Raw genomic sequence first — 14356 nt, 5'->3', positions numbered from 1 at the left:
GATAAAATTCAATAGAAGTGAAAAATAGAGTGAAAAATAAAACCCAAAACTTAAAAGACATTTTATAAATATAATCCTAAAAAGGTCATGTTTAAAAAAAATTATACAGCCGAATAAGTAATTAGGCTATATTTTTTATTAGATAATTTAAGATACAACCTTAAGCCAAGGTTTTTGAGTGAACTTAGCGGAACCCTGAAAATAATTAAGCTAATTGCCGTCAACGAGAATTGAGACTTTTTTTAATTAACTCTCGAAATTCTAAGTGATGTGGCATTTTTAACTGTGAAATATTTTTTATTTAAAAAAAAAATCATCCATCATCATCATCATCATCATGATCACCGGTTCACGGTGCACGGGTCTCCTCTCAGAGTGAGAACTTTTTTGGCCATAGTCTACCACGCTGGCCATGTGCGGATTGGCAGACTTGCCAAGTGGCATTGTCCAAGTGCGAGTCAGACTCGCACACCGAGGGTTCCGTACTAAAGTCATATTTTTTCGACATTTTGCACGATAAATCAAAAACTATTATGCCTAAAAATAAATAAAAATTTGTTTTGGAATGTACAAATAAAGCCCTTTCATATGATACCCCACTTGATATAGTAATCTTACTTTGAAAATTGAAAACACTAATTATTAGTTCATACACTTTTTAATATTTTTGTGATGTAACCACAAATTCACGGTTTTTGGATTTTCCCTTTACTTGTGCTAAAGACCTACCTACCTGCCAAATTTCATGATTCTAGATCAACGGGTTATATATATATAGGTTCTTGACAGACAGACAACAAAGTGATCTTATAAATGTTTTTTTTTTCCTTTTGAGGTACGGAACCCAAACAAAAACAAATGCGAAAGATTAATAATGGCATCGCACCAGTCGAGTTAATTCCAAAAATATTGAAATGTGATCGAAAAATATAAGTAGCATTTCAATTTGCAGTATTAATTAATATCAACAAGCACGATTTCAAGTTTCAATCGTCAAAGTTATTGGTAAGGGGTCGGAGTTCAGTTTTTCAAAATTTTCTGTCGCCAATTAGCAATTCATTCAAAACGCCAAAATGGCCGATCGGTTCCCGCCATTTTCGCAAAGTTTTTGATAATGGAACGTTTTGGAAAGAAATTTATTGGTGGCGATTTATATTTTTTTATATTTACTGAGGTTCTTTTCATGTCGATTTGCGGTAAGTATTTTTGTAAAGGTTTAAAATCCGAGTTCTTGTTATGGCTAAGTATTTGAATTTTTTTTAAATATTTTATCTGAGTTTGTTGTCGGCTCTTCTCAGACTTGGGCGTGTTTGGAACCCTCGTAGCTTTAGTTTTAAGTACGTATTAATTATCAAAACTAGGTATATCATCTTACAAAAAAAAAAATTGACAATCAGGAAGCGTAAATATTTACCTATTCTGAATAAACAATTTTGAGTCTTGTTTGAAAATAAGTACCTACTTACAGTTTTAATTTGGTTTATTTTCGGCTATGCTATTATAATTAGGGTTCCGTACCTCAAAAGGAAAAACGGAACCCTTATAGGATCAATTTGTCTGTCTGTCTGTCTGTTTTTTATATGTTTATGCTAGTAAGTATGTCTTTCTCGATGACAATGTACCTTTGGTATAAAGACGGTTCCGAGCGGCCAGTTTGTTTTAAGTATACCAGTTCGAACCCTATGTCTTAGATCATAAAGATGAGTTTAAGTTGTTATGAAAATATTTGATTTTCCTTAACTTCATCCCTTGCTTATTTTGTGACGTTTAATGAAAGCGTAATACTATTTCGTCGCATCACACAACGGGGGCGTAGCTCAGATGGTAGAGCGCTCGCTTAGCATGCGAGAGGTACCGGGATCGATACCCGGCGCCTCCAAATAATACATCTTTTTGTAAATGTTTATTGAAGTTTTTGAGCTTTTTTTTAAAATATATTATGTGCTATAATTTTTTACCCAATAATATAAAAAAAGTTTATTTTACCCACTAAGTAATTTTCAGTTGAAGGTAAACTAGGTATAAGCTGTGTGTTTTATAAAATTCTAAATTCGAATGCATTTCACATACACTAAACCGTTCATTCGTAAATAACACATAGAACTGCATTCGTATTTATTTTGTCCGTCTGTATTCGCTTCGAAACGCGCTCCATTCGAGCAGAAATACTGATAAAGAATAAGAAAAGCTAAAGGTAGATTTAAATAATTTAGTTTTTCTACTCGATAATAGATGGCGTAAAATATTTAGTTACCAATTTCGAGTAAGTAAACTCTGTAAACCTTATTATTACGCCTAAAATTTAACTTAGTGCCATTTTAACTTTTCGTGTCCATATCAAAAGTACGATTTTAGTCTCTATGACATGACAGTTGACCCATAGAGTTAACATGGCGCGTGACGAAACATTTTGTGCGAACTATATTTAGTTACTTACTTTTTAAAGAACTAAACATGATATTTTTGTTTAAATTTAATTATATGCCATTATTATTTAAACAAAAAAAATATCTTATCTATACTTCTATACTAATATTATAAAGAGGTAAAGTTTGTATCTTTGTTTGCAGGGGTAATCTCTGGAACTACTAAACTGATTTCGAAAATTCTTTCACCAGTAGAAAGCTACATTATTCTTGAGTATATTTTATTATTTTATATAATGGCTATATTTTATTTGGAAAAAATTAAATATCAACAATCACTTTCACACATAAATAAAGTAACAAAGTTAAATTTTATTGACTAAAAATATTTAACAAATTACAACACGCCCCAATGAAGCGAACCAAATTAAATATAAAAACTTTTTTGGATTGAAAACACCTGGAAATATCTGATTTCAAAGCACTCACGCTAGATTAGCCATGAACGGGCATCGCGTATAAAATCTGACATTTGACGTTTGTAAAATGTCATTATTGGACTTACAAAATGGCGGCTAAAACGGTCCTATTCGATCGTAGATAGAATAATAGGTAGATTTAAGTACTGTGTAACCGCGTATGAGATAGCGATAGCACGACGTAACGATGAATAACACGACAATTATTACCATTGTTTAGTAGTCAATATTTGTATTAACCGATCAACAATATTTGTATTAAACGTTTTTTATGTGAAAACAAGTAAATAACTCATGAGAAATACAATTACGCCATGAATTCTCAAAGTTTGTTTTGCAACTTCTTGTATGTATTCTTGAAAAAAACCAGTCACACGATAAGGGACAAAAAATAGGTTAGCTGCGTCTCTGTTTATCACATTAGTAACTTTATCTGTGCTCTCTTTTTAGTGCGAATGAGAAAGCACACGTTCCTGCATCTACCTTTATTAGGTACTCTGTCTACGTATTCGATTTTTGATTGATAAAAATCCACTAATATTAATACAAAACGCAAATCACTACCTATATTATAAATGCGACTACGTGATTGTTTGTTGGTTTGTCCTTCAATCACGCTGCAGTAGACTAATTTTATCTCAAAATTTAGTTTTTGTATTTTTTAAAAACTTAATAAGTAGGTACACGTTGACGAAATCGCGAGCTTCAGCTAGTAAATAAATATCAACAATATTAATTATATGCAATAAAGTTTAATAAATCAAATTTGAATTGGAAATTCCTTTATTTTACAAGAATTTACAAAGTAGCCAGAATTCGTGTAAAATAATCCTCCATACAAGTAAACCCATAATAGCCTTAGCGGTTGTATATTTTATTAAGGTACAGTTCCGACATCAAAGCCGCCGCAATCCGCCTTTAAATATCACAATGTAGTCTCTAATCTACACTTACAATAGCGAATAGTACAAGAATCAGTGGAAAATGTTGACAATAGTGCTTTATAAGAGAAGCTTATGGCCTAGGTGTGCTTATTCAAAGTCAAATTATTTATTCAGAATAGGTATCTAACAATTGTTACGATACTGTGAGCTCCCAAACTAAGTAAGCGTTTTGACGTTTGATAAAAAGTTGCTGATTTGACTATTAGGCACCATACCTATTTCCTACAAGCTTTCAGAGTACAATGTCTCTAATCTACACTTACCAAGTGGGAAGTTTCAGAAGTTTCCCGTCTATCGACCCCATATTTTGGCATAAATTCAAATTCCTGAACTATTCCGGCACGAATAGTTGGTAATTTAACAGCGCCATCTAGCGGTGGATGGCTGAAATAGCTCGTGGAATTTATTTATGGACGTCAAGTTATTCGGTCGCCATCTTAAATAAATTCTCCTATGCAGTTTTGGTCAATGCAATTTCAATGGTGAATTTTGGTGAAATTTATGAGGAATTTAACGAAACCCACATATTTTAGGAAGCAAAGCTCTCTTACATAAATAAACTAGCTTATGCCCGCAATTAGGTACCTAATGACACAAATTTCAATTTGTGTAATTTTCAAAAAGATTTTCAAATTAGTGATCTGCATGCCACATTTCAGCCCAATCCGTCCAGGAGTTTGAGCTATGTGTTGATAAATCAGTCAGTCGGTCAGTCAACTTTTGATTTTATATTATAAGTAACCTATTATGGTAATTATGTAGTATACTTAGAGAAAAAATATTAACCCCTGGGGCATAGATTAATTATTTTGCCTCGCTCCGCTCTACCCTGGGGGTGTTTCTCCTTATAGATTCTTTAGTTGACATTTGAGTGTAGCGCTATCTTGCTATTTTTGTACCTACCACTTTTGCAAGGGTTGTTTTGACATTTAGACGAAATGTCGACTAGGGTATCAAATTGTCTTTGTTATAATCTAAAATATATATAAAAGGAAAAGGTGACTGACTGATTGACTGACCTATCAACGCACAGTAACTACTGGCTGAAATTTGGCAATTGGCATGCAGATAGATGTAGGCATCCGCTAAGAAAGGATTTTTGAAAATTCAACCCCTAAAGGGGTGAAATAGGAGTTTGAAATTTGTGTAGTCCACGCGGACGAAGTCGCAGGCATAAGCTAGTCTAAATATATAAAAGGAAAAGGTGACTGACTGGCTGACTGCCCTATCAACGCACAGCTCAAACTACCTCACCTTGGGACTCCAACGTCTATCGGTTTTACGAACTATGTGCCCTGCCCATTGTCACTTCAGCTTCGCAACCCGTTGAGCTATGTCGGTTACTCTAGTTCTCCTACGGATCTCCTCATTTCCTCATTGATCACGTAGAGAAACTCCGCACATAGCTCTCTCCATCGCCCGCTGAGTGACTCTGAGCTTTCTTATGAGGCCCATAGTTAGCGACCATGTCTCGGATCCATATGTCACCACTGGCAACACGCACTGTTCGAAGAAATAGATCTTAGTCTTAGTGAATACTAGATGATGCCCGCGACTTCGTCCGCGTTGATTTAGGTTTTTAAAATCCCATGGGAACTCTTTTATTTTCCGGGATAAAAAGTAGCCTATGTTCTTCCCCGGGATGCAAGCTATCTCTGTACCAAATTTCATCAAAATCGGTTGAACGGTTAGGTGGTGAAAGGCTAGTAGACAGACAGACAGACACCTTTCGCATTTATAATATTAGTATGGATGTTGCCAATTAATTACGTAAGATACTGACGTAAGTAAAACTTACAGGCGTAATCGCAGCCTAAAGACCCGTCCTACGGAACCCTATAACAGATTTTTGTTGACAACAACAGTGGCCTAATAAGCAAAGGGCCATTGTAAAGTTGGGAAGTGGGCCAAATATTAATTAACTTTTTAATTTCCATTGCCGAGCTTTATTTGTCTTGCGGCTAATGAAATTTTAAGGGGCACAATTATTTACGACGTTTTTTAAGTGCTTTTTTTGTTTAAACACAAACAAACTTTGAAAAAAACCGACCAAGTGCGAGTCAGGCTCGCGCACCGAGGGTTCCGTACTACAGTCGTATTATTTCGACATTGTGCACGATAATTCAAAAACTATGATGCATAAAAATAAATAAAAATCTGTTTTAGAATGCACAGGTGAAGACCTTTCATATGATACCCCACTTGATATAGTTATCTTACTTCGAAAATTGAAAATAATAATTATTTGTTCAAGACCACAATTTAATTTTTTTATGTGATGACCCTAAATTCACGGTTTTCAGATTTTTCCCCTTATGTCTGCTATGAGACCTACCTACCTGCCAAATTTCATGATTCTAAGGCATCGGAAACTACACTGTAGGTTTTTTGAGAGACACGACAGACGGACAGACAGACAACGAAGTGATCTTACAGGAATAAGGGTACGGAACCCTAAAAAGAGCATTTTTTGGGTTCCGTACCCTTAGCTACGATGATTTTTCCTTGCAGGTGTTGAAATAATGTTTATCCGAAAATCCGTTTACAAATCACAACGCTTTGACGATGCCGAACGAAAGAAGATTTACAATAATAATAGAAAAATATTTTCCCAATTTTTCATTGACAATAATCTGCCTACATTCTCTGACTTGATTGATTCCCTTCGGGTATTGTTGACGGAAGTCTCTCCGTCACTCTCTCCATACCAACGTAGTTTGATTCTTATTTGAAATTAACCAATCAAACTCGATGTAATTTTGTAGACACGTTCTAGCTATTCTAACGTGTAATTATATCGTTAAACACTAGTTGTAACTTAAGACAAATACCTGTAGAAGTGTAGAAGTAGCCCTATTGTGACTTACTGTTAGAGCGAGATAGCTAAAGCATTTAAGCTCTTATTAGAACGTGATGGAATGATAATTTTTTGTCCATATCACCGTGGCCACGTTTTTGTTTGTCAAGATGTATTTTTAACCGACTTCCAAAAAGTAGGAGGCAATTTGGCCTGTTTTTTTTTCGTACGTGAGATCTTGACAAACAACATGAAGTGAGGTTATGTTGACTCAAGTATTTTAAAGAAATAGTTGATTTGTTTTGAAAATTGAATACAATTTTTGTTTTTGAAGTTACTCTGCTATAGTGTGTTGCAGTATAAGAGGCTACAATAGCAGAAGCGAACGTCAAATAGACGGAATAACATTTCACAAGTGTGTACCTCTGCTTGAGCGAGAGGGACTGAGGGGGCCACGCTAGTTGCAAATCTGTAGGTATATATTTGTGAGTTGTGAAGTGACACAGGTTTAATGATTTGTGTGTAAAGCTGTGGTAGCCTAGTGGTTAGGACGTCCGCCTTCTAATCGGAGGTCGGGGACTCGATCCCGGGCACGCACCTCTAACTTTTCGGAGTTATGTGCGTTTTAAGCAATTAAATATCACTTGATTTAACGCTGAAGGAAAACATCGTGAGGAAACCTGCATGCCTGAGAGTTCTCCATAATGTTCTCAAAGGTGTGTGAAGTCTACTAATCCGCACATGGCCAGCGTGGTAGACTATGGCCAGACCCTTCTCACTATGAGAGGAGACCCGTGCTCTGTAATGAGCCGGCGATGGGTTGATCATGATGTAAATTCTTAAGACCGTCTAACTTTGTAACGGAATATTTTACTTGGAACGGAAAATCACAGACTAGGTATTGGTTCCTAGAACGTATCTACAAAATTTTTATAGTTTGAATGTATGTTATTCGAATGGGAGCTAAACCACGTTTGTATGGAGTGCATTACGAATAGACTCCTCTTAATAGTAGGTACAGGAGTACAATAGTATTGGAGCCCGCGTGGGGATCTATTTAACGATTTAACACTTATTTCTTTGTAAAAATTGGTGAAAATTTGCGTTAAGGAAATTTTGCTTACGTAATTCAGCTCGTTTAATGTTTTTAGGGTTCCGTACCTCAAAAGGAAAAACGGAACCCTTATAGGATCACTTTGTTGTCTGTCTGTCTGTCTGTCTGTCCGTCTGTCTGTCAAGAAACCTACGGGGTACTTCCCGTTGACCTAGAATCATGAAATTTGACAGGTAGGTGGGGTCTTATAGCTGATATTAGGGGAAAAATCTGAAAACCGTGAATTTGTGGTTACATCACACAAAAAAAATTAAATTGTGGTCATGAACTAATAATTAGTATTTTCAATTTTCGAAGTAAGATAACTATATCTTTATATGAAAGGGCTTCACCTGTGCATTCTAAAACAGATATTTATTTATTTTTATTCATCATAGTTTTTGAGTTATACTGCAAAACGTCGAAAAAATGCGACTGAAGTACGGAACCCTCGTTATGCGAGCCTGACTCGCACTTGGCCGGTTTTTTGAAGTCGGTTAACATGGAAATTTTCTTCCCTACCAAAGTATACATTACTACGGGTAAGTATTGTTCAGAATCACAAAAAGATAGACATTTTCATAGCAAGGGGAAAAGATAGGTAGACCGAAAAAAATCAATGCGGCATTGTAGTCCTACGCTTTCTTTGTTTGCGATTATAAAGACTAAGGCGCATCGCACACCGACAGAGGGAAGTGTAGTGTAGCGTAGCGAAGAATAAAGCATTGGAGAAGTTAGATTGGCAATGGAGTCTCCATTCTGTGCCATTATGGAGAAGATTCATTTTTAGGGTTCCGTACCCGAAGGCACTTTTGTTAAACCCTCAATCCATTTTTAGGGTTCCCTACCTCAAAAGGAAAAACGGAACCCTTATAGGATCATTTTGTTGTCTGTCTGTCTGTCTGTCTGTCGGTCGGTCTGTCAAGAAACCTACAGGGTACTTCCCGTTGACCTAGAATCATGAAATTTGGCAGGTAGGTAGATCTTATAGCTGACATTTGGGAAAAATCTGAAAACCGTGAATTTAGGGTTAGATCACACAAAAAAATTAAATTGTGGTCATGAACTAATAATTAGTATTTTAAACTTTCAAAGTGAGTGACTATATCAAGTGGGGTATCATATGAAAGGTCTTCACCTGTACATTCTAAAACGGATTTTTATTTATTTTTATGCCTCTTAGTTTTTGAATTATCTTGCAAAATGTCCTGGAAATTCCTATAGTCTGGTGACCCTATAGGCATAGTTAGGGGTAGGTATAGGGGTACGTAGGGGTAAGTCGGATGAAAAATCTGCGGTAGAGACTTAGGGCACATAATTATTAGCACATACCTACAGGAATGCTTACAGAGGGTAAATTTAGTGACGGGTAACTATCGATATATTTAGTTATCGATGTATTAACTTCTATAGCTGTGATAGCCTAGTGGTTAGGACGTCCGCCTTCTAATCGGAGGTCGGGGGTTCGATCCCGGGTACACACCTCTAACTTGTCGGCGTTATGTGCGTTTTAAGTAGAATGAAAATCCGGCCAACTGCGAGTCAGGGTAGTGCAACGAGGGTTCCGTACTAAAGTCGTATTTTTTCGACATTTTACACGATATTTCAAAAACTATGATGCATAAAAATAAATAAAAATCTGTTTTAGAATGCACAGGTGAAGCCCTTTCATATGATACCCCACTTGATATAGTTATCTTACTTCGAAAATTGAAAATACTAATTATTAGTTCACTAGCGACCCGCCCCGGCTTCGCATGGGGTGCAACCAGTGGCGTGCACAGGAGTTCTAGCCAGGGTATGCATTTAGGTATGAATTTATTACACGGCAGGTTAAAATGAAAAATAAGCATAGATTTATTACAATGAGGGTGTATAAATAAGCAGTGCGTTTATGTCTCTATGAGCTGCACGCCACTGGGTGCAACGTAGATACTAATGTGATGTCAGATATCTACTCGTGTGGCCTCCGTCTCGTTTCGTTGCGCGTTAGTTTTAATCTTACGATATTTCGTATTATATTGATTTTATGATATCTCGTAAGATATTATTCTAAATTAAATGGTGTCAAGGGCATATTTGGTCTAAATTGAATATTACAGATGATTAACTATTTTATTTTGAAAAGAACTGATAGTGTGTCAGTAAAACACCCTCGAAAGTAAGGCTTTGTTTCAGATCACATTTGAAAATCATAAAATCGAGTATTGTGAGCCAACCTTCAAAGATACATGTATGCTATCGCGGACTTTTATTTACAACTTTACAAGAGAAACAATTTCACCATACATTGTTTTCGTGTAACTTTGATCATTTATGCAGCGCACGCCTCGGAAACTCTCAAATGAGAGGATTTTTTCCGACCTAATTCACATTATTTCAATTTCCCTAGGGATCTCTAATTTTTGAGAATGAAATTATAGCTATAAACCTTTCTCTTGAATTAGTCTATCTATTGGTGAAAACCGCAATAAAATCCGTTGCGTAGTTCAACAGATCTACGCGTTCATACATACAGACGCGGGAAGCGACTTTATTTTATACTATGTACCTAGAGATGACCACAATTTTATATTTTTTTTGTATGATGTAACCACAAATTCACGGTTTTCAGATTTTTCCCCGAATGTCGGCAATAAGACATGTAGACAACGGGAAGTACCTTGTAGGTTTCTTGACAGACAGACGGACAGACAGACCGACAGACAACAAAGTGATCCTATAAGGGTTCCGTTTTTCCTTTTGAGTTACGGAACCTTAAAAATTAATCAGCCAGGGCCGAAGCCTCTGACCCGCTTCCTTATCTTCTAATCTTAGACTGCATTATCACTTATCACCAGGTGAGATTGCAGTCAAGGGCTAACTTGTATCTAAAAAAAATGGGAAGGGGTCATGACCCTCAGCAATGAGTATGACACAGATACAAAGTACTGGAAGCGACAGACAGGTAAGTAAGTGAAAATCAATTGCGAAGTCAATTTGGTGTCTCTGAGGGGCGAGACGAGCAAATTGTATTACGGATACCCTTTTTAGAGTCAATTAATATTTTTAGGGTTCCGTACCTCAAAAGGAACCCTTATAGGATCACTTTGTTGTCTGTCTGTCTGTCCGTCGTGTCTGTCAAGAAAACCTATAGGGTTATTTCGTGGTGTAATCGACCATCGATATCGTGGTATGTATCCGATATATACATTAAAATAATCTTAAATATATAAAAGGAAAAGGTGACTGACTGACTGACTGACTGACTGACTGACTGACTGACTGACTGACTGACTGATCTATCAACGCACAGCTCAAACTACTGGACGGATCGGGCTGAAATTTGGCATGCAGATAGCTATTATGACGTAGGCGTCCGCTAAGAAAGGATTTTGGAAAATTCAACCCCTAAGGGGGTGAAATAGGGGTTTGAAATTTGTGTAGTCCACGCGGACGAAGTCGCGAGCATAAGCTAGTACATAATATAATCTACTAGCTGCCCTGGCGAACTTCGTTCCGCCTAACAGTCGATTCAAATTTTTAACTTTTTCTCTCCGTAAGAACCATCCTCGTACTTCAAGGAATATTATAAAACAGAATTAGCGAAATCGGTTCAGCTGTTCTCGAGAAAAACGGAACCCTTATAGGATCACTTTGTGGTCTGTCTGTCTGTCTGTCAAGAAACCTACAGGGTACTTCTCGTTGACCTAGAATCATGAAATTTGGCAGGTAGGTAGGTCTTATACCTGACATTTGGGGAAAAATCTGAAAACCGTGAATTTAGGCTTACATCACGCAAAAAAAAATTAAATTGTGGTCATGAACTAATAATTAGTATTTTCAATTTTCTAACTAAGATAACTATATCAAATGGGGTATTATATGGAAGGTCTCCACCTGTACATTCTAAACCAGATTTTTATTTATTTTTATGCATCATAGTTTTTGAATTATCGTGCAAAATGTCAAAAAAATTCGACTGTATTACGGAACCCTCAGTGCGCGAGTCTGACTCGCACTTTGCCGGTTTTTGATATTAAAATTGGCAAATGTATTCTCTTTTGTAAATGACAGTTAATATTTCGATGATAAATTGAAATTTACTTTAATTGGAAAGGCGATGGAGGCTTGACAAAATTTAATCTAGGTATACCTTATACCTGTGATAGCCTAGTGGTTAGGACGTCCGCCTTCTAATCGGAGGTCGGGGGTTCGATCCCGGGCACGCACCTCTAACTTTTCGGAGTTATGTGCGCTTTAAGTAATTAAATATCACTTGCTTTAACGGTGAAAAACATCGAGAGGAAACCTGCATGCCTGAGAGTTCTCCATAATGATCTCAAAGGTGTGTGAAGTCTACCAATCCGCACATGGCCAGCGTGGTAGACTAAGGCCAAAACCCTTCTCTCTGAGAGAAGACCCGTGCTCTGTAGTGAGCCGGCATTGGGTTGATCATGATGATGATAGCTAGCCCATGATATGATCACGACTGCGTGGACTGTTATACCAACTTCAAATCCCTATTTTATTTACCCCCTCAGGGGTTGAATTCACACACCTTTGAGAACATTATGACGACCTCCCTGGCGCAGTGGTAAGCGCTGTGGTCTTGTTAGTGGGAGGTCCCGAATTCGGTTCCCAGCAGGGGTTTTAAATTTTACTTCTTTCCGCGGATAGGGTATACAATAGAATAGAATAGAAAAGATTTTTATTCAAGTAAACTTTTACTCAAGTAAGCTTTTACATAACTTTTATTCAAGTAAGCTATTACATAACATTTTTGTACACCATCTATCGGAGCTAAGTAATGAGGGTGGTTTTCTCGGTTGAGATGCATGGAAAGCCGTACTTGTTAGTTAGTTAGTATTTGTGATCTTTTTGTCTTCATGTTTTGTTCTTTGTTGTGTTTTTTTTTTTTAGGGTTCTGTACCTCAAAAGGAAAAACGGAACCCTTACAAGATCACTTAGTTGTCTGTCTGTCAAGAAACCTACAGGGTACTTCCCGTTGACCTAGAATCATGAAATTTGGCAGGTAGGTAGATCTTATAGCTGACATTTGGGAAAAAATCTGAAAACCGTGAATTTAGGGTTAGATCACACAAAAAAAATTAAATTGTGGTCATGAACTAATAATAGGCTACTTGACAATTTTTTTAAGTTGGTCTTAAATGGTTAATATTTGTCCTATTATATCAAAAAAATTAACACTATATTTTTTTGCGCCCTAAAAACCGTAAAACTTTAATTTAAAAAAATATTTTTCTTAGACAGGTGAAAACACTGTCGGCCATGTTTGGCCGATAGATTATCTGTGCTCTGACGTCATGCATTTGTAAACAACAGTATAACCACAGGGTTAGTGTCTGTCTAAGAAAACCACTGTCTAAGAAAAATATTTTTTTAAATTAAAGTTTTACGGTTTTTAGGGCGCAAAAAAATATAGTGTTAATTTTTTTGATATAATAGGACAAATATTAACCATTTAAGACCAACTTAAAAAAATTGTCAAGTAGCCTATTAGTATTTTCAACTTTCAAAGTGAGTGACTATATCAAGTGGGGTATCATATGAAAGGGCTTGACCTTGAAGGGCTAAAACAGATTTTTATTTATTTTTATGCATCATAGTTTTTGAATTATCGTGCAAAATGTCGCAAAAATACGACTGTAGTACGGAACCCTCATTGCGCTGGCCTGACTCGCACTTGGCTGGTTTTTTTTCTTTACGTTAGTTTGGTGTTGTTGTGTTTTGTATAACTGTAAATTGTGCGCTATGGTCCCAAATAAAAGATCCTACCGATAGTATAGTGATCATGGACGAGAAACGTCAAAAAAGACTTCTCATAATATTTTAATTATACTTAGTAGAATTTGCCAGTCAAATTCAATTAATAAACAATTTAGCATCGCACCTTATCAACTTCGCTAAACGATGTCCGAGCCTAGATTAAGCCCGTTAATTTACTGAAGGAAAACTCGGAGGAAAATCCCGCGAAACGAGATTACTAACCAAAGTGAGACCCCATCATCTTAGCTAACAGGTTGAAAATTGGGGGGAAACGCGCAGGTGGGGGGGGTCTGTAATTACAGAGGTGTTGTGATAGGATCGAATTAAACAAACTATATTCTTGGGGTATCATGTTGCTGGGTTGGTTTTGTCCTGTATTTATTTTTGGACCCCTCTGCCGTCTTGGATTTTGTGTTTCTTTAATTTATTTTAATTATCTTGACAAATATACTGTCAGCGCCTTCTTTCTTTGGGATACCTTAGTATATGAAGGCACGTTCATTCGTCAAGGCATTCGTCTGCGTGGACTACACAAATTTTAATCCCCTATTTCACCCCCTTAAGGGTAGAATCTTAATATATAAAAGGAAAAGGTGACCGAGTGACTGACTGATCTATCATCGCACAGCTCAAACTACCGGACGGATTGGGTTGAAATATGGCATGCAGATTGCTAATTATGACGTAGGCATCCGCTTAGAAAGCATTTTTGAAAATTCAACCCCTTGGAGTGAAATAGAGGTTTGAAGTTCGTGTAGTCCACGCAGACGAAGTCGCGAGCATAACTATTATTTATTATTATTTATTTACTTGGATTTAGGTTTTTAAAAATCCCGTGGGAACTTTTTGATTTCCCGGGATAAAAAGTAGCCTATGCCACTCTCCAGGTCTTTATCTATACCTATGCA

The 14356-nt window shown here is 36.6% G+C and overlaps 1 non-coding gene across 1 annotated transcript; it reads left to right on the top strand.

Annotated features, from left to right (window-relative positions):
- Positions 1-1806: 1806 nt before the first annotated feature.
- On the top strand, positions 1807-1879 carry TRNAA-AGC (transfer RNA alanine (anticodon AGC)). Its single transcript has one exon. It is a non-coding gene; the product is annotated as a tRNA-Ala (tRNA).
- Positions 1880-14356: the final 12477 nt, after the last annotated feature.

The sequence above is a fragment of the Maniola hyperantus genome, chromosome 27, assembly GCF_902806685.2.
Source record: "Maniola hyperantus chromosome 27, iAphHyp1.2, whole genome shotgun sequence".
NCBI classification, from domain to species: Eukaryota; Metazoa; Arthropoda; class Insecta; order Lepidoptera; family Nymphalidae; genus Maniola; species Maniola hyperantus.
This window is presented reverse-complemented; position numbering and strand designations above follow the sequence as displayed.